The following is a 19,221-nucleotide window of genomic DNA, read 5'->3' on the forward strand; positions in this document are numbered from 1 at the left end:
CAGACCAAAATGTTCCTCCACCATATGGGCTATGTTCACACGCAACATTTTTGATGTGTTTTTCAACTTTAACATTGCTTTCAACCAATACAAATGCATTCACTTGGAAATGTCATTGAAACATTTAACAGCCCTAGCTAGGCATGTGGTGTGTGACATATCTTGTTTAATTTATGAAGGAGGGACTCTTAAAGTCGGAAAGCCTATTTTTAGAAAGGCATCAGGCAGCATTAATATTCTTGAAGGGCCATTATTAAACATTGGGTCTCCTATGCTGTTATTGCCTATGCAGTGAGTGGTTGGGCTGCCAAGAATTACATTGCACTCCAATACCCCTTTCATGAGAGGTACAGGAGGGCTCCCTGAAAAAATGTTGCAATGAATGCAAGGCATGGCCTTCTATCAAGTCATATGCCATATGCACCCCAATAAGCCTTTGAACACACATACTGGATGGCCACAGGAAAACACATTTCACAGTCTTCAATTGGTTCTGCCATACAGTGTCCTTATGCAATGAATGCAAGGGCCACCTTGACCAAAATGTGCAGGCACCCCAATCCCCCCTTGGAATAAACATGGATGAGGGCCTCCTAAACAATATGGTCCCATTACCAAGGAGTGTGTCTCCTAGATTCGTACTGCCCATAAAGTGTATGTGCTCACAAACATTTCCCCCGTGGGGGTTACAGTTTTTAAAAATTATTTATGGATATCATAGACACCCATGCCCAAAAATGGAATGGCTGTAGCAGCATACAACATGTTCTCCATGGTGTTCTACTGGGAGTGAATGATGATATGTGGTGGAAGGCATTATTAAAAACTAGGCCCAAGGTTAAGGATCGTGTCTCCTAGACTTGTAATGCCCATACAAGAAGTGCATGGGCTGACAAACATTTCCCCATGGGGGTTACAGTTTAAAAATGTATTTATGAGTATCATAGACACCCTTGGCCAAAAATTGAATGGCTGTAGAAGCATACAACGTTCATCATGGTGTCCTAGTGGTGGCAAATGATGATATGTGGAGGAAGGCATTATTAAAAACTAGGCCCAATGTTAAGGAGCGGGTCTCCTTGACTTGTAATGTCCATACACAAAGTGCATGAGCTGACAAACATTGGAGTTACAGTTTAAAAATGTATTTATGGGTATCATAGACACCCTTGCCCAAAAATTGAATGGCTGTAGCAGCAAACAGCATGTTCACCATGGTGTTCTAGTGATAGAGAATGATGATATATGGAGGAAGGCATTATTAAAAACTAGGCCCACTGCTAAGGAGCGGGTCTCCTAGACTTGTAATGCACATACATGAAGTGCATGGGCTGACAAACATAGGGGTTACAGTTTTAAAATTGTAAATTTATTTATGTGTATCATAGACACCCTAGCCCAAAAATTGAATGGCTGTAGCAGCATTCAACATGTTCACCATGGTGATCTAGTGATGGAGAATGAAAAAACATTGATGAAGGCCTCATTAAAAACTAGACACACTAATGACTGGATTTTGTACGAACTAAAGATGAGCAGATGAGCAAGATCCTGGGCCCACAAACGAGCTCGTGTGCAGGAGCAGGCCCCACAAAGACCACCTGGACAGGTACAGAAACCCCAGGGACCCCGGCCAGCAGTCAGATCTCTGCAGCCAGCACCTGAGCCTTTTGCTCAATGGAAGAGGGCACCAGAGAGAGCCGCTGGCAGCGGCAGCAGAGAGGCCATCCCCCAAGGTTCTGCAGATGTCATCCGGACTTGCAGAAGTGTCTATCGGGGAATGGGGCAGCCATAGGCATGACTTCCATAACGTCAGGGTGAGCACCCGGGAGACTATCGAAAATGTCCAAAAATCGAAAGCTGGAGCCAAGGTTGCTCTTGTGACCAACCACATCAAGCTGATGTCCCGACCACAGTGGGCCCTGTACCAGCATCACTTTGATTTCAACCCCGCCATGGAGTCCAAGCGTTTGCGGTATGGCCTCCTGTGCCAGCATGAAAAACGATCGGGAAGGCGCAGACATTTGATGGAACTGTGTTGTTTTTAACAAATAGACCGAAAAAGGTCACCGAGGTGTTCAGCTAAACTCAAAATGGAGAGAACATGAGGATAACAATCACTCTGACCAATGAGCTTCCACCGACCTCGCCCACCTGCTTCCATTTCTATAACATCATTTTCCGAAGACTCCTGAAGATAATGGATATGAAGCAGATAGGATGAAACTACTACAACCCGAGCGACGCCACCGAAGTCAGAGCCCATTGACTCGCCATCTGCCCGGGGTTTTCCACCTCCATCCTCCAGTACGAGTCCAGCATCATGTTGAGCATTGATGTCAGCCATAAAGTCCTCAGGAATGAGACTATGAATTACATCATGAGTAGTGATGAGTGAACGTGCTCGCCACTACTCGTTACTCGGCCGAGTATTGCTATGCTCGGCGTACTCGGCGAGCAGCGAGCATTTCCCGGGATTATTCAGCGGTAACTGCAGTCTCCACCCAGCAGTTTTGGCGGACTTTAGAGACCGAATCACGATGCAGGGATTGTCTGCCAGGCCAAGAAACGCCGCAGCCATCTTTGTTGTGGTCGTGCAGTGATTGGCTGGGCCGTACAGCATCATCCCAAGTATAAGAGACCAGGCGCCGCCCTGCTCGCCACATTCTGTTCCTGTTGAAGTGAAAGTAGGGAGAGCTGCTGCCGAGATAGGGTCAGAATCATGGTTTTAGAGTTAGTTTAGGTCTGCAACTCTTACACCCACAACTCCTGAGAAACCAACAGTCTTTTTTAGGGCTAATTTGTGGATCCCGATATTGCAGCGCTAGGCAGGCAGGGCACAGCATATCAACATCAGTGGAAGGCCTGTAGGCACTGTATGTGTGTCCATTGCTCCCACTGCATCCTTCCCAAAGCTCCATAACTGCCTGCTGCTGCTGCCGCTTATTTACTGTCTGTATACCTATTTTTTTTTTCCAAAAAATCCCACCCCCCAAAAAAAAAATATACAGTCTGTTCTGTCAGACTGAGGCCTGTTGAAAAGTGATAGCGTGCCAGGCATAAATAGCATAGTTGTGTGTACTACCCTTTTGCCCCCCCTTTTTTTTGGTGTTTTAAAATCACTAAAAAAGGCCTCATATATCTCTGAGCTCCAAGTTTGGTCACTGGAGGCTGGTGTACTTATTTTGTAGCTGTGTGATACTCAAATTCTATACAGTGCTATTTAGCATAAAAACAATTGAAAGGCCACAGATTTGCCAGTGTGGTATTTCCGTTACAGCAGTCATATATCTCTGTGCTGTAAGTTTGGGCATTGGAGGCCAGTGTACTTACTTTGTGGCTGTGTGATTCTCAAATTCTATACAGCGCTATTTGGCATCCCAAAAAATTGAAAGGCCACAGATTTGCCAGTGTGGTATTTCCGTTACAGCCATCATATATCTCTGTGCTCTAAGGTTGGGCATTGGAGGCCGGTGTACTTACTTTGTGGCTATGTGATATAGAGTTGAGCGACTTTTTCTTTTTTCGCATCGAGTCAGGTTTCGCAAAACCCGACTATGTCAAAAGTCGAGTCGGGTGAAATCGGCCGATTATTGCGAAAAGTCAGGGGCCGACTGAAACGCGAAACCCAATACAAGTCAATGGGGAATCAAAGTCGGCAGTGAGTGGAGGACAGGAAAACACCTACAGTGCTTATTTTAATGCCAAAAACATCAATTCTTATTACTTAAGCTTGTCAATCTTAATTTACTTTATAATAATAGTTAAGCATTGAAAACTGGGGGTTATTTGGCTAAAGTTGTGGAGGGGGTAGGGCTGGCTGAAGATTTTCGTGGGCCCAGGAAACGTGGAATACGTCACGGCGGTTAAGCAAGTGGAGCAAGTGCTGTGATCCTGAGCATTCAGGGGGACCCACTCGTTGGCACTGGCACAGGGCCCCTCATAGTACGGAGGTGTGTTTGACAGCGGTTGGCACCTCCCACTGGCAGAGACACTTTTGCGTACTATGAGGGGCCCTCTGCCAGTGATGTCGCCAATGAGTATGCCCCCCACCTGATGAAGGAACCTGCACTTTCATCTGCACCTTCCTCTTTGTCCCCGTGTAAGGTGGTATAGTATGCGGGAAGGGGAACATGACTTTTAGCAGGGTCAGATTTTGGCTGTGTAGAGGTCTGGGTCAATGTGCCAGCAGACTCATCTTGCAGTGGCTGGGCAATGGGCAGGATGAAGAGGAAACACAGATATAGGCCCAAATAATAAAGTAGGCCAAATGCAGTTCAAATGTGGTAACAGGACTAAACAGGCGGCATTGCGTTGTTCAGTGGAGGAAAACTGTAATGAGTGGCAGACACAGTTAGTAGGCCCAAATAAGAAAGTAGGCTAAATGTAGTTCAAATGTGGTAACAGGACTAAACAGGCGGCACTGCATTGTTCAGTGGAGGAAAACTGTAATGAGTGGCAGACACAGTTAGTAGGCCCAAATAATAAAGTAGGCTAAATGCAGTTCAAATGTGGTAACAGGACTAAACAGGCTGCATTGCTTTGTTCAGTGGAGGAAAACTGTAATGAGTGGCAGACACAGTTAGTAGGCCCAAACAATAAAGTAGGCTAAATGCAGTTCAAATGTGGTAACAGGACTAAACAGGCGGCATTGCTTTGTTCAGTGGAGGAAAACTGTAATGAGTGGTAGACACAGTTAGTAGGCCCAAATAATAAAGTGGGCTAAATGTCTGCCAAAAAATTGTTCATAAATAAACAGGCGACATTGCTTTGCTCAGTGTCGAAAATTGTAATGAGTAGCAGACTAAGTTAGGAGGCCCAAATAATAAAGTAGGCTAAATGCAGTTCAAAATTGGCAACAGGACTAAACAGGCGGCATTGCTTTGTTCAGTGGAGGAAAACTGTAATGAGTGGCAGACACAGATATAGGCCCAAATAATAAAGTAGGCTAAATGCAGTTTAAAATTGGTAATGGGACTAAACAGGCGGCATTGCTTTGCTCAGTAGAGGAAAACTGTAATGAGTGGCAGGCACAGTTAGTTGGCCCAAAAAATAAAGTAGGCTAAATGCAGTTCAAATGTGGTAACAGGACTAAACAGGCGGCATTGCTTTGTTCAGAGGAGAAAACTGTAATGAGTGGCAGACACAGTTAGTAGGCCCAAATAATAAAGTGGGCTAAATGTCTGCCAAAAAATTGTTCATAAATAAACAGGTGGCATAGCTAGGTACAGGGGTGGGCTCCACTGCTGAGTAGCAGACAGTGGTAGTAGGTGCAAAGTATTAACTAGTCTAAATGGAGGCCAGGGCCCCTGTATATTTTAACTATCATCTATCATTTCAACAAATTTGTATTGGCAGTGCCATTGAAGGATTTAACAGCACAGACTACACAGTGGTGGAGCAGGGATAGGTAAGTATTGCAAGTGGTACAGCACTGTTCGAACGGGGGGGAACACTCTCTCGTGGGCGGCGGTACTGGCACAGGGCCCCTCATATTACGACAGTGTATCTGAAGTTGGTTGTGCACCACCACCGTCAGAGACACTTCATTGTACAATGAGGGACCCTGTGCCAGTGCCGTCACCCAAGAGTGTGCCCACCCACCTGTCCAGGCAAATGGCACTCGCACGGGTGCTTGTGCCAGGTGGTGAACACGGCCCTGTGGGGGGAGTCAGCCCATTTAGGGAGGTATAAAAATGGCCTATGGTGGACATTCAGCAGCTGCAAATGGAGGAATTGGAGAAGTCAGTAAGAGGAGGCCAAAAGCAAGACATTTTTCAGGCAAGCAACGTGTCAGCAGGGGAAGGTGGGGCAAAATAATTTGAAATCCATGATTGATTCATTTTAATGAAGGTTACATCATCAACATTTTGGGTAGCCAGACGTGTCCTTTTTTCGGTCAGTATTGAACCAGCAGCACTGAATGCTCTTTCTGATAGCACACTAGCAGCAGGGCAAGCGAGCTCCTGTAATGCATATTCTGCCAATTCAGGCCAGGTGTCTATTTTAGATGCCCAGTAATCAAAGGGGAATGACCTGTGAGGGAGAACATTGATAAGGGAGAAAAAGTAGTTCGTAACCATACTGGACAAATGCTGTCTCCTGTCACTTTGAATCGATGCAGCAGTACCTGTCGTGTCAGCGGTCATTGCAAAATCACTCCACAACCTGGTCATAAAACCACTCTGTCCAATGCCACCTCAGATTTGTGCACCTCTAACACCTCTGCCATGTTGCCCCCTACGGCTCATTTGAGAACCATCACCGCCGCTGTGTGCTGGGAATGCCTGAACGCCCAAACGGTCTACAAGAGTTGCTTGTTTGGTAGCCAATATTTGCTCAAGGTTCTCATGTGGCATGATATTTTGTAATTTTCCTTTATATCATGGATCCAGGAGGCAGGCCAACCAGTAATCATCATCGGTCATCATTTTGATAATGCGTGGGTCCCTCCTTAGGATACGCAAGGCATATTCAGCCATGTGGGCCAATGTTCCAGGTGTCAATTGACAGGTTGTGCTGGGTTGAGGAGCACTTTCTTGCAAATCAACATCACTTGTGTCCCGCAAAAACCCTGTACCTGACCTTGCAACGCTATCAGTTTCTATTGCCCCCTGAGAAGCATCCTCCTTCCTTAAATATTCATCCCCATCATCCTCCTCCTCTTCGTCCACCACCTCGTCCAGGAGAGTTCCCTGAGCAGACAATGGCTAACTGTCATCAAGGCTTCCCTCCTCCTTGGCTGCAGATGCCTGCTCCTTAATGTACGTCAAACTTTGCATCAGCAGATGCATTAGTGGGATGCTCATGCTTATGATGGCGTTGTCTGCACTTACCAGCCGTGTGCATTCCTCAAAACACTGAAGGACTTGACAGAGGTCTTGTAGCTTTGACCACTGCACACCAGACAACTCCATGTCTGCCATCCAAGTGCCTGCCCGTGTATGTGTATCCTCCCACAAATTAATTACAGCATGCCTCTGTTCGTACAGCCTCTAAACCATGTGCAGTGTGGAGTTCCACCTTGTTGCAACGTTGATTATTAGGTGGTGCTGGGGAAGATTCAACGGTCGCTGATAGTTCAGCATATGAATGGAGTGTACAGGCGACCGGCGGATGTGCGAGCAAAGTCTTCGCACCTTCAGGAGCAGGGCTGGTAACTCCGGATAATTTTAGAGGAAGCACTGCACCACCAGGTTCAAGGTGTGAGACAGGCAAGGTATGTGTTTCAGTTCTGAAAGGGCTTTGGCAGCCATAAAATTCCTTCCATTATCACTGACTGCCTTGCATGCCTCAAGATTTACACTGCCCAGCCATGACTGAGTTTGCTGCAAGTACTCGGCTAGTACTTCCGTAGTGTTTCTGTTGTCGCCCAAACACTTCATTTGTAACACAGCCTGCTGACGCTTACCACGAGCTGTTCGATAATGGGACACCTCGTGTGCAACACTGGCAGCTGCGGATGGAGTGGTCGTGCAACTGCGCTCTGTGGACGAGCTTTCACTTCTGGAGGAGGAGGAGGAGGGGTGGCGAATGCCTACAGCCAACTGTTTCCTAGACCGTGGGCTAGGCAGAACTGTCCCACTATGGCTGTCCCCTGTGGACCCTGCATCCACCACATTAAACCAGTGCGCCATGATGGACATGTAACATCCCTGGCCATGCCTACTGGTCCTTGCATCTGTTGTGAGGTGCACCTTTCCACTGACTGATTGCCTCAGTGCATGGACAATGCGGTCTTTGACATGCTGGTGGAGGGCTGGGATGGCTTTTCTCGCAAATAAGTGCTGACTTGGTAGGTCATAGCGTGGTACTGCGTAGGCCATCAGGTCTTTGAAAGCTTTGCTTTCAGCCAACCGGTAGAGCATCATCTCTAACAAGATTAGTATACAATGTGGGCGTTCGAACCCTGTGTACACGGATGAGAGGATGAGTACTTTCTTTTCCCAACGAGAGTCTCTTGTAGGGTGAGCTGGACTGGAGAGCTGCATATGGTGGAACTAGCGGTGTTGGTGGTGGACATGGCGGATGGAGAGAGGGTTGGTGATGGTATTCTTGATGTTAGCCTACATATAGTTTTTCCTACCAATAACCTTGTGATTCCCTGACTGCTTTGGCCTTGCGATGATACCTCCACATTTGCTGCTGGTGGTGTCCTAACCGGTGGGCTTACAGTGAGGGAAGCAATGTAGCGTTGCTGACTACCTTCATTCTGAGCAGGTGCACCAACGGTACGGGACGTTTCGTAATTAGTCCAGGGTTGCAAGTGCATGCTGGTTAAATGTCTAAGCATGCATGTTGTATATAAATTTTGAAGATTCTTCCCTCTGCTAAAGGTCTTTGAGCATTTCTTGCAGATAACTTTTGACTGATCATTCGGATCTTGGTTAAAAAATTGCCACACTATACTCTACCTACTATGGAATACCTCTTCAGGCATTGCACGCTTTGCTACTTTCACCAGAGGGCCACGCTGTCCTAAAACTGTTTTTGTTTTTGACACACGTTTTTGGCCTGATACAGGCCTGCCAGATGACAGCTGTTGCGATGTAGATGGCTGCTGCGGATCATCCTCCTCCGCTTCTGAGCTACTGGCACCCTCTTTCCCCCAATGGATGCCAATCTGGGTCAACAACTGGGTCATCTATCAACTCCTCTTCAATGTCATGTGCACCTTCCTTTGTGTCACCGTTTAAGGTGCTATAGTGTTCAGGACGGGGCACCATAGTCTCATTAGGGTCAGATTCTGGCTCAGTACACTGTGAGGGCAATGTAGTGATCTGAGTCAATGGAACAGCATAATACTCTAGCTGTGGCTGTGCATTAGTGCACTCCATGTCCTATTCATCTTGTAATGGGCAGTTAACAACTTCCCTTTCTAACCCAGGCACAGTATGTGTAAAGAGCTCCATGGAGTAACCTGTAGTGTCGCCTGACGCATCCTTCACTTTTGGTTTGGGTGAAGGACACAAGGAAACATCTTGTTCCTGACTGGGAGCATCCACTGATGACTCACTGCTTTTACATTTGGAACTTTCTGAAGAGGAGGCGAAAGAGTTAGAGGCTGAGTCAGCAAGGAAAGCCAAAACTTTTTCCTGCTGCTCCGGCTTTAAAAGCTGTTTTCCTACTCCCAGATAAGGGAGCCTTTGAGACCTTGTGTAGCCAGATGATGACGCTGGCTCAACACCTCCAGCCTTAGGTGCTATTGTACTTTTGCCACTCCCACCAGATGCACCACCACCATCAGTACCAGCTGGCAACCACCGCCCACGGGCTCTTCCACCAGACTTCCTCATTTTTTGGAAAATCTAACCAAAATATCAACCGTTATATGGTACTGTAATACAATGTAGAAGGTGAATATAAACTTGTTGAGAATTTAAATTTCCCTTTTTTGGGGGAGACTGAACCAAAACTCAGGCCCTGCGCATAAAACAACACAATGTAAGTGGCAGAAAGAGGCTGGCTGATATACGACAAACTAACAGGATTGAAGTATATCCACTTTGTGAGAATTTGAATCTCACTTTTTTTGGGGGGAGACTGAACCAAAACTCAGGCCCAGTATATAACACAACACAATGTACATGGCAGAAAGTGGCTGGCTGATATACGACAAACTAACAGGACTGAAGTATATCCACTTTGTGAGAATTTGAATCTCACTTTTTTTTGGGAGACTGAACCAAAACTCAGGCCCACTGTATAACACAACGCAATGTGCGTGGCAGAAAGTGGCTGGCTGATATACGACAAACTAACAGGACTGAAGTATATCCACTTTGGGAGAATTTGAATTACAATTTTTTGGGGGGGAGACTGAACCAAAACTCAGTCAAGCAAAAAAGACAGCACACTGCAGCGCTAACACAATCAAAAATGAAACACAGAAATTGAACTGCATTACTGCACTAAAAATATGAAAAATGAGAGTGTTTAGCGCATAAAAAAGGCCAATTTTATGTGTACCTGGTAGCCAATTTACGGCATCTCTCTTATATCAGGTCCTGCGCTATCCTTCCTCGCTGAGAGGTAGCGCAGGACCTGGTATAAGAGAGATGCCGTAAAGTGGCTACCAGGTACACATAAAATTGGCCTCTTTTATGCGCTAAACACTCTCATTTTTCATATTTTTAGTGCAGTAATGCAGTTTAATTTCTGTGTTTCATTTTTGCATGTGTTAGCTCTGCAGTGTGCTGCCTTTTTTGCTTGACTGTATAGGAGTTGGTGACTCTAAGGTTCAGCACCTGTTCACACTTGATCTATGTTTGGATGTGATGGTCAGTTTTTTCAGATGCATTGTCTAGCCTTCTGACCGAGCACTCCGCCTCCTAGTCACAAGTGTCTTAATTGCATCAGATCCAGTACCCCTCCACAGAGAAAGAGAATGTTAGTCTCATGAGAGGTTTTCATAGGTGCCCATTCACATGGAGACGTTTATTCTCAGCGAGGAAGGATAGCGCAGGACCTGGTATAAGAGAGATGCCGTAAAGTGGCTACCAGGTACACATAAAATTGGCCTTTTTTATGTGCTAAACGCTCTCATTTTTCATATTTTTAGTGCAGTAATGCAGTTCAATTTCTGTGTTTCATTTTTGCATGTGTTAGCGCTGCAGTGTGCTGCCTTTTTTGCTTGACTGTATAGGAGTTGGTGACTCTAAGGTTCAGCACCTGTTCACACTTGATCTATGTTTGGATGTGACGGTCAGTTTTTTCAAATGTATTGTCTAGCCTTCTGACCAAGCACTCCGCCTCCTAGTCACAAATGTCTTAATTGCATCAGGTCCAGTACCCCTCCACAGAGAAAGAGAATGTTAGTCTCATGAGAGGTTTTCATAGGTGCCCATTCACATGGAGACGTTTATTCTCAGCGAGGAAGGATAGCGCAGGACCTGGTATAAGAGAGATGCCGTAAAGTGGCTACCAGGTACACATAAAATTGGCCTTTTTTATGCGCTAAACGCTCTCATTTTTCATAATTTTAGTGCAGTAATGCAGTTCAATTTCTGTGTTTCATTTTTGCATGTGTTAGCGCTGCAGTGTGCTGCCTTTTTTGCTTGACTGTATAGGAGTTGGTGACTCTCAGGTTCAGCACCTGTTCACACTTGATCTATGTTTGGATGTGACGGTCAGTTTTTTCAAATGTATTGTCTAGCCTTCTGACCAAGCACTCCGCCTCCTAGTCACAAATGTCTTAATTGCATCAGGTCCAGTACCCCTCCACAGAGAAAGAGAATGTTAGTCTCATGAGAGGTTTTCATAGGTGCCCATTCACATGGAGACATTTATTCTCAGCGAGGAAGGATAGCGCAGGACCTGGTATAAGAGAGATGCCGTAAAGTGGCTACCAGGTACACATAAAATTGGCCTTTTTTATGCGCTAAATGCTCTCATTTTTCATATTTTTAGTGCAGTAATGCAGTTCAATTTCTGTGTTTCATTTTTGCATGTGTTAGCGCTGCAGTGTGCTGCCTTTTTTGCTTGACTGTATAGGAGTTGGTGACTCTAAGGTTCAGCACCTGTTCACACTTGATCTATGTTTGGATGTGATGGTCAGTTTTTTCAAATGAACCAAAACTCAGGCCCAGTGTATAACACAACACAATGTACGTGGCAGAAAGTGGCTGGCTGATATACGACAAACTAACAGGACTGAAGTATATACACTTTGTGAGAATTTGAATCTCACTTTTTTTTTTGGAGACTGTACCAAAACTCAGGCCCAGTGTATAAAACAACACAATGTACGTGGCAGAAAGTGGCTGGCTGATATATGACAAACTAACAGGACTGAAGTATATCCACTTTGTGAGAATTTGAATCTCACTTTTTTGGGGGAGACTGAACCAAAACTCAGGCCCAGTGTATAAAACAACACAATGTACGTGGCAGAAAGTGGCTGGCTGATATACGACAAACTAACAGGACTGAAGTATATCCACTTTGTAAGAATTTGAATCTCGCTTTTTTTTTGGAGACTGAACCAAAACTCAGGCCCAGTGTATAAAACAACACAATGTAAGTGGTAGAAAGTGGCTGGCTGATATACGACAAACTAACAGGACTTAAGTATATCCACTTTGTAAGAATTTGAATCTTGCTTTTTTTTGGAGACTGAACCAAAACTCAGGCCCAGTGTATAAAACAACACAATGTAAGTGGCAGAAAGTGTCTGGAAGATTTATGAAAAAATACAAGGACTGTATGTGATACTTTAATTCTATACAGCACTATTTAGCATAAATAAACTTAAAAAAAAATGAATACAGTCTGTTAGGTCAAGCTGAGCCCTTCCTGGTGTTTGGGTTTGCAAAATAGTAGGTTTGCAGGCATACTGATCACATATTATTTCGCTAGTAATAAAGAAATTTGTGTTGAGCATTTGAAATAGTGCAGTAGCCCATTTAAAATGGTTAAGGCAAGGGGCAAGGGACGGGGAAGTGGACATGATGCTGATGGTGCATCCAGAGGATGAGGCCGTGGGCAAGGTGAAAGTGGGCAACAACAAAGACCCACATCTTCTCGCTCGACCTTCCTGTCCCAGTTTCTAGGGGACCACAGCACACCACTATTGAAGCCAGAGCAATGTGAAACGGTTGTTGGTTGAATTGCGGATAATGCTACCAGTCACTTAGACACCACCACCACCTTGTCTTCCACACTTTCTAGTCTGAGCAGCTGTGAGTGTGGCCAGGATATTCCTCACCCTGATCCTCCTTCCTCCCACCATGCTGAGTGGCCTGAGACAACTGACTCACACTTGGACACTCTGAAGAACTGTTCAGTTTTCCATTTCAAGATTCAGAAATCTCTGCCAGTCAACTTGAAGTGGGGAAAGATGAGATCGCATGTAGAGCTGCCCAAAGCTTTGACCTGCCCCGGTCACACGAAGGAGATGGTGATAAAGTGGCACAAGAGGTGGACGATGATGAGACACAATTGCCAGAAAGTCAGGAGGAGGAGCAGGGTGTGGATGTGGAAGACGTGGTGGTGGATGACATAGTGACTGACCCAACCTGGCAGGAGGACATGCATAGCGAGGACAGCAGCACAAATGGGGAAGGATGCACATCCCCCAACAGGCAGGAAGAAGCAGTGTGATGGCCACAGACAGAAGGCATGCATCCGTTCCCCGTAACACCAACATGAGTGAAGTTGCCATTCCACCTGTGAGATCTTCCTGAGTCTGGCTATTTTTTGAAGACTCTGCTGATAACCCCAAACAGGCCATTTGTAGCACCTGCCATGTCCGCATCAGCAGGGGTAGCAAAACAACCATCCTGACCACCACCAGCATGATCAGACACATGTAAGCAAAGCACCCATCTTTGTGGGCCAAACACCTGGCTCCAGGACCACTGCCTGCTGGTCACACCACTGCTTCTTCCACTGTTTTGTGTAGAAGCCAATCCCCAGTACACCGTGCATGTTAAGATGCCTCTAGCCCTGCACCTGTTGTGGCGCACAGTCAAGCAGCACCATCAGCAAGCGTGTCCACATCCTTGTCCCAGCACAGCGTTCAGTTGTCTATAACCCAGTCTTTGGAATGCAAGCAGAAATACTCAGCCAACGCCCCACAGGCCACAGTCCTCAATTCTAATATTTCTCTTCTGCTTGCGCTAGAAATGCTGCATTTTAGGCTTGTTGAGATGGAAGCTTTCTGCAACCTGATGGCGGCAGCCATCCCAAGGTACTCAGTCCCCAGTCACCACTATTTCTCCCTGTGTGCCCTACTGGCATTACCACAAGCATGTGTCCCACAACATAACCCGTTCATCTCAACAACACTGTTACCCGGAAAGTCCACCTAACCACGGACATGTGGACAAGTGCTAGTGGGCAGGGATGGTACATCTCAATGACAGCACACTGGGTTAACATAGTGAAAGTCGGGACCCAGTCGGACCTTGGGATGGAACACATCCGCCCCACGCCGAGGACTGCTGGCCCTATGTCAATCAGGGTTACCCCCACAGTCTACAGCTCCTGCACCTCCTCCTCCTTTTCATCCTCCATGTCTGAAATCAACACATCATAAGCCGGAAGCACTGCAGCACTGCCTCAGCCAAGAGGCAACAGGCTGTGCTGAAGCTAATCTGCAAAGGTGACAAACCGCACAATGCAGAAGAGTTGTGGACAGCACTGAAAGAGCAGTCAAATGTTTGGATGACACCGCTGAACCTACAGCCAGGCATGGTCATCTGTGACAATGGCTGTAACCAGGTAGCAGTTCTGAGGCAAGGTGAGCTCACACACATACCTTGCTTGGCCCATGTGCTTAACCTCGTGGATCAACATTTTATGAAAAGCTACCCGGTGCTGCTGGATCTGAAAGTACGCCATCTGTCTGCCCATTTCAGAAAGTCAGCTACAGCTTCAGCTGCCCTTGCCGTGCTTTAGCAGCGGTTTCAGCTTCCAGCTCGCCGACTGTTGTGTGATGTCCCCATGTGCTAGAACTCTATGCTGCATATGTTGGAAAGGATTTGTGAGCAGAAGAGGGCCGTTGTTGACTACCAACATCAACAAGGCCATCGAATTTCAGGTCAGACTCCACACATAAGACCTCAGGAGTAGCCATGAATGTCAGACATATGTAACATCTTCCAAAACTTTGAGGACTGCACCAAGATGGTGAGCGGCGATGACACCATAATTAGCATCACCATCCCGCTTCTCAGCATTCTGAAAAACTCTCTGCTCACAATCAAAGAGGTTGCATTGCAGGCGGAGCATGAGGACATGGAGCAAGGAAACATAAAGGGGATTACACTCAGCCCAGCCTCATGTCTTCTCAACGTGGATTGGTAGGCAATGAGGAGGAGGAGGAGGAAGAACAGGAGCTACTTTCATGTGCTATAGACTGTACTACAAACACATCTGTATTACCTTCTGTTCAGCGGGGATGGCCTGAGGATGAGGATGAGGAGGAGGAGGACAGCATGGTCAGTCGTCCTGTTGGTGAGGACACAGAAGTCTTGCCTGTTAGCAGTCTGACACGCATGGCTGACTTTATGTTGCACAGCATTTCACGTGACTCATGGATTATCAACATTTTGGGTGACACTCATTACTGGTTGGTGACCCTTCTAGACCCACGCTACAAGGAGAACTTTTAATCTCTTCTGCCTGAGGAAGAGAGCTGTACTAAAATGTTGCAGTACCACAGGGCCCTTGTAGCGGAATTAGTTAGAAAATTCCCATGTGAGAACGCTGACAGCAGACGTCTGATTTTGTTGTACAACCAAGGACTCCAAGCGAGAGAGACAGAAGTACAATCCAGCTCAGGCAGGGGAACAATGGTCAAGATCTGGGACAGTTTTCTCAGACTCTCCCATCGTGGTGGCACAGAGGCAAGGGGTGCTATCACAAGAAGTGCAATGTTTGGGAAGATGGTGAGGGAGTACCTTGCAGATTGTACAAACATCCTCCATGATTCCTCTGTGCCTTTTAATTATTGGGTATCCAAGCTGGACACGTGGCATGAACTGGCTCTCTACGCCTTGGAGGTCCTGGCCTGCCCTGCTGCTAGCGTTCTTTCACAGAGGGTTTTAGTGCCGCTGGTGGAATTATAACAGATAAGCGCATCTGCCTTTCAACTGAAAATGCTGACAGGCTAACTCTTATCAAAATGAACAAGGCCTGGATTGTGAAAGACTTCTGTACACCACCAAGTGAAAACAGCGAAACATAACCTCAAATATAGGGTTGAGCGAAACGGATCGGTCATTTTCATAAGTCGCCGACTTTTGGCAAAGTCGGGTTTCATGAAACCCGACCCGATCCCTGTGTGGGGTCGGCCACGCGGTATGCGACTTTCGCGCCAAAGTCACTTTTCAATGACGCGAAAACTGCCATTTCTCAGCCAATGAAGGTGGACGCAGAGTGTGGGCAGCGTGATGACATAGGTCCTGGTCCCCACCATCTTAGAGAAGGGCATTGCAGTGATTGGCTTGCTTTCTGCGGCGTCACAGGGGCTATAAAGGGGCGTTCCCGCCGACCGCCATCTTACTGCTGCTGATCTGAGCATAGGGAGAGGTTGCTGCCGCTTCTTCAGAAGCAGGGATAGCGTGAGGCAGGGTACATTAACCCCCAAACCACTTGTGCTGTAGCGATTTCCACTGTCCAACACCACCTTTTGTTTGCAGGGACAGTGGAGGCTTTTTTTTTTTTCCTCAGCGCTGTAGCTCATCGGGCTGCCCTAGAAGGCTCCCTGATAGCTGCATTGCTCTTTGTACGCCGCTGTGCAAACCAACTGCTTTTTTCAAAGCACAAATCCTGTTGCTCCTTCCTTTCTGCACAGCTATCTTGTTTGTTTGTCCACACTTTTGTGTGCAGCAGTCCTTTTTATAGCTGCCTGCCATACTTTTCTGAGATTACTGCAGGGAGATAGTAATTGTAGGACAGTCCCATTTTTTTTTTTTCCGTTATATCTCTTCAAGCCACTTTCTGCCACATAAAATATACTCTAATACAGTGGCCCAGATTTATTCACTAGTCTCCCTGAAGAGAAAAAAGAAGGGTGCAGATTAAAATTGGCAAATCTGCATCAGTGGCAGTCCTGTGTGTGGCATCTGTCTCTCATTGTGTGCCACAGAAAACCAAGTGTGTAATACTGGGCCATTTTTTTTAAATTCTCCCAGAAAAAAAAAAAATAGTGGGAGATAAAGATTGGCAATTCTGCCTCTGTGCCAGTGCTGTGTGTGGCATCTGTCTCTCATTGTGTGCCACAGAAAACCTTGTGTGTAATACTGGGCCATTTTTTTTTTAATTCTCCCAGGAAAAAAAAAATAAATAGTGGGAGATAAAGATTGGCAATTCTGCCTCTGTGCCAGTGCCCTGTGTGGCATCTGTATCTCATTGTGTGCCACAGGAAACCTAGTGTGTAATACTGGGCCATTTTTTTTAAATTCTCCCAGGAAAAAAAAAATAAATAGTGGGAGATAAAGATTGGCAATTCTGCCTCTGTGCCAGTGCTGGGTGTGGCATCTGTCTCTCATTGTGTGCCACAGAAAACCTAGTGTGTAATACTGGGCCATTTTTTTTTAAAATTCTCCCAGGAAAAAAAAATAAATAGTGGGAGATAAAGATTGGCAATTCTGCCTCTGTGCCAGTGCTGTGTGTGGCATTTGTCTCTCATTGTGTGCCACAGGAAACCTAGTGTGTAATACTGGGCCATTTTTTTTTAATTCTCCCAGGGAAAAAAAATAGTGGGAGATAAAGATTGGCAATTCTGCCTCTGTGCCAGTGCTGTGTGTGGCATCTGTCTCTCATTGTGTGTCACAGGAAACCTAGTGTGTAATACTGGGCCATTTTTTTTTTAAATTCTCCCAGCAAAAAAAATAAATAGTGGGAGATAAAGATTGGCAATACTGCCTCTGTGCCAGTGCTGTGTGTGGCATCTGTCTCTCATTGTGTGCCACAGAAAACCTAGTGTGTAATACTGGGCCTTTTTTTAAAAAATTCTCCCAGGAAACAAAAAATAGTGGGAGATAAAGATTGGCAATTCTGCCTCTGTGCCAGTGCTGTGTGTGGCATCTGTCTCTCATTGTGTGCCACAGAAAACCTAGTGTGTAATACTGGGCAATTTTTTTTAATTCTCCCAGGAAAAAAAAATAAATAGTGGGAGATAAAGATTGGCAATTCTGCCTCTGTGCCAGTGCTGTGTGTGGTGTTATGACCCCAATGGCGAGGGTCTCAGAGGAACGTGGAAGTCTGCAGAATACAAAAATCCAGCTCATAGGGCAGTGGTAACTGGGTTGACCATATATCTACTCCTAACGCCAACACTAGAAGTAGCCGGGGATCATTCCTACGTTGATTCTAGATGACACGCGCCAGCCGGAGAATCTAGCTACCCCTAGTAGAGGAAAACAAAGACCTTTCTTGCCTCCAGAGAAGGGGACCCCAAAGCTGGATAGAAGCCCCCCACAAATAATGACGGTGAGGTAAGAGGAAATGACAAACACAGAAATGAACCAGGTTTAGCACAGAGAGGCCCGCTTACTGATAGCAGAATAAAGAAAGGTAACTTATATGGTCAACAAAAACCCTATCAAAATCCACACTGGAAATTCAAGAACCCCCGAACCGTCTAACGGTCCGGGGGGAGAACACCAGCCCCCCTAGAGCTTCCAGCAAAGGTCAGGATATAGATTTGGAACAAGCTGGACAAAAATACGAAACCAAAACAAATAGCAAAAAGCAAAAGGCAGACTTAGCTGATATAACTGGAACCAGGATCAGTAGACAAGAGCACAGCAGACTAGCTCTGATAACTACGTTGCCAGGCATTGAACTGAAGGTCCAGGGAGCTTATATAGCAACACCCCTAACTAACGACCCAGGTGCGGATAAAAGGAATGACAGAAAAACCAGAGTCAAAAAACTAGTAACCACTAGAGGGAGCAAAAAGCAAATTCACAACAGTACCCCCCCCTTAGTGAGGGGTCACCGAACCCTCACCACGACCACCAGGGCGATCAGGATGAGCGGCATGAAAGGCACGAACTAAATCGGCCGCATGAACATCAGAGGCGACCACCCAGGAATTATCCTCCTGACCATAGCCCTTCCACTTGACCAGGTACTGAAGCCTCCGCCTGGAGAGGCGAGAATCCAAGATCTTCTCCACCACGTACTCCAACTCGCCCTCAACCAACACCGGAGCAGGAGGCTCAGCAGAAGGAACTACAGGCACAATGTACCGCCGCAACAAGGACCTATGAAATACATTGTGAATAGCAAACGACACAGGAAGATCCAGACGAAAAGATACAGGATTAAGGATTTCCAATATCTTGTAAGGCCCAATAAAACGAGGTTTAAATTTGGGAGAGGAGACCTTCATAGGAACAAAGCGGGAAGAAAGCCATACCAAATCCCCAACGCGTAGTCGGGGACCCACACCGCGGCAACGGTTGGCAAAGCGCTGAGCCTTCTCCTGTGACAACTTCAAGTTGTCCACCACATGATTCCAGATCTGCTGCAACCTATCCACCACAGAATCCACCCCAGGACAGTCAGAAGGCTCCACATGACCCGAAGAAAAGCGAGGATGGAAACCAGAGTTGCAGAAAAAAGGCGAAACCAAGGTGGCGGAACTAGCCCGATTATTAAGGGCAAACTCAGCCAACGGCAAGAATGTCACCCAATCGTCCTGATCAGCAGAGACAAAACACCTCAAATAAGCCTCCAAAGTCTGATTGGTTCGCTCCGTCTGTC

At 46.3% G+C, this 19,221-nt stretch overlaps 1 pseudogene; it reads left to right on the forward strand.

Moving 5' to 3' along the window:
- LOC143817635 (piwi-like protein 1) overlaps positions 1–19,221 on the forward strand; it is a 103,526-nt pseudogene that overhangs the window by 65,564 nt on the left and 18,741 nt on the right.

The sequence above is a fragment of the Ranitomeya variabilis genome, chromosome 3 (genome assembly GCF_051348905.1).
Source record: "Ranitomeya variabilis isolate aRanVar5 chromosome 3, aRanVar5.hap1, whole genome shotgun sequence".
NCBI lineage: Eukaryota > Metazoa > Chordata > Amphibia > Anura > Dendrobatidae > Ranitomeya > Ranitomeya variabilis.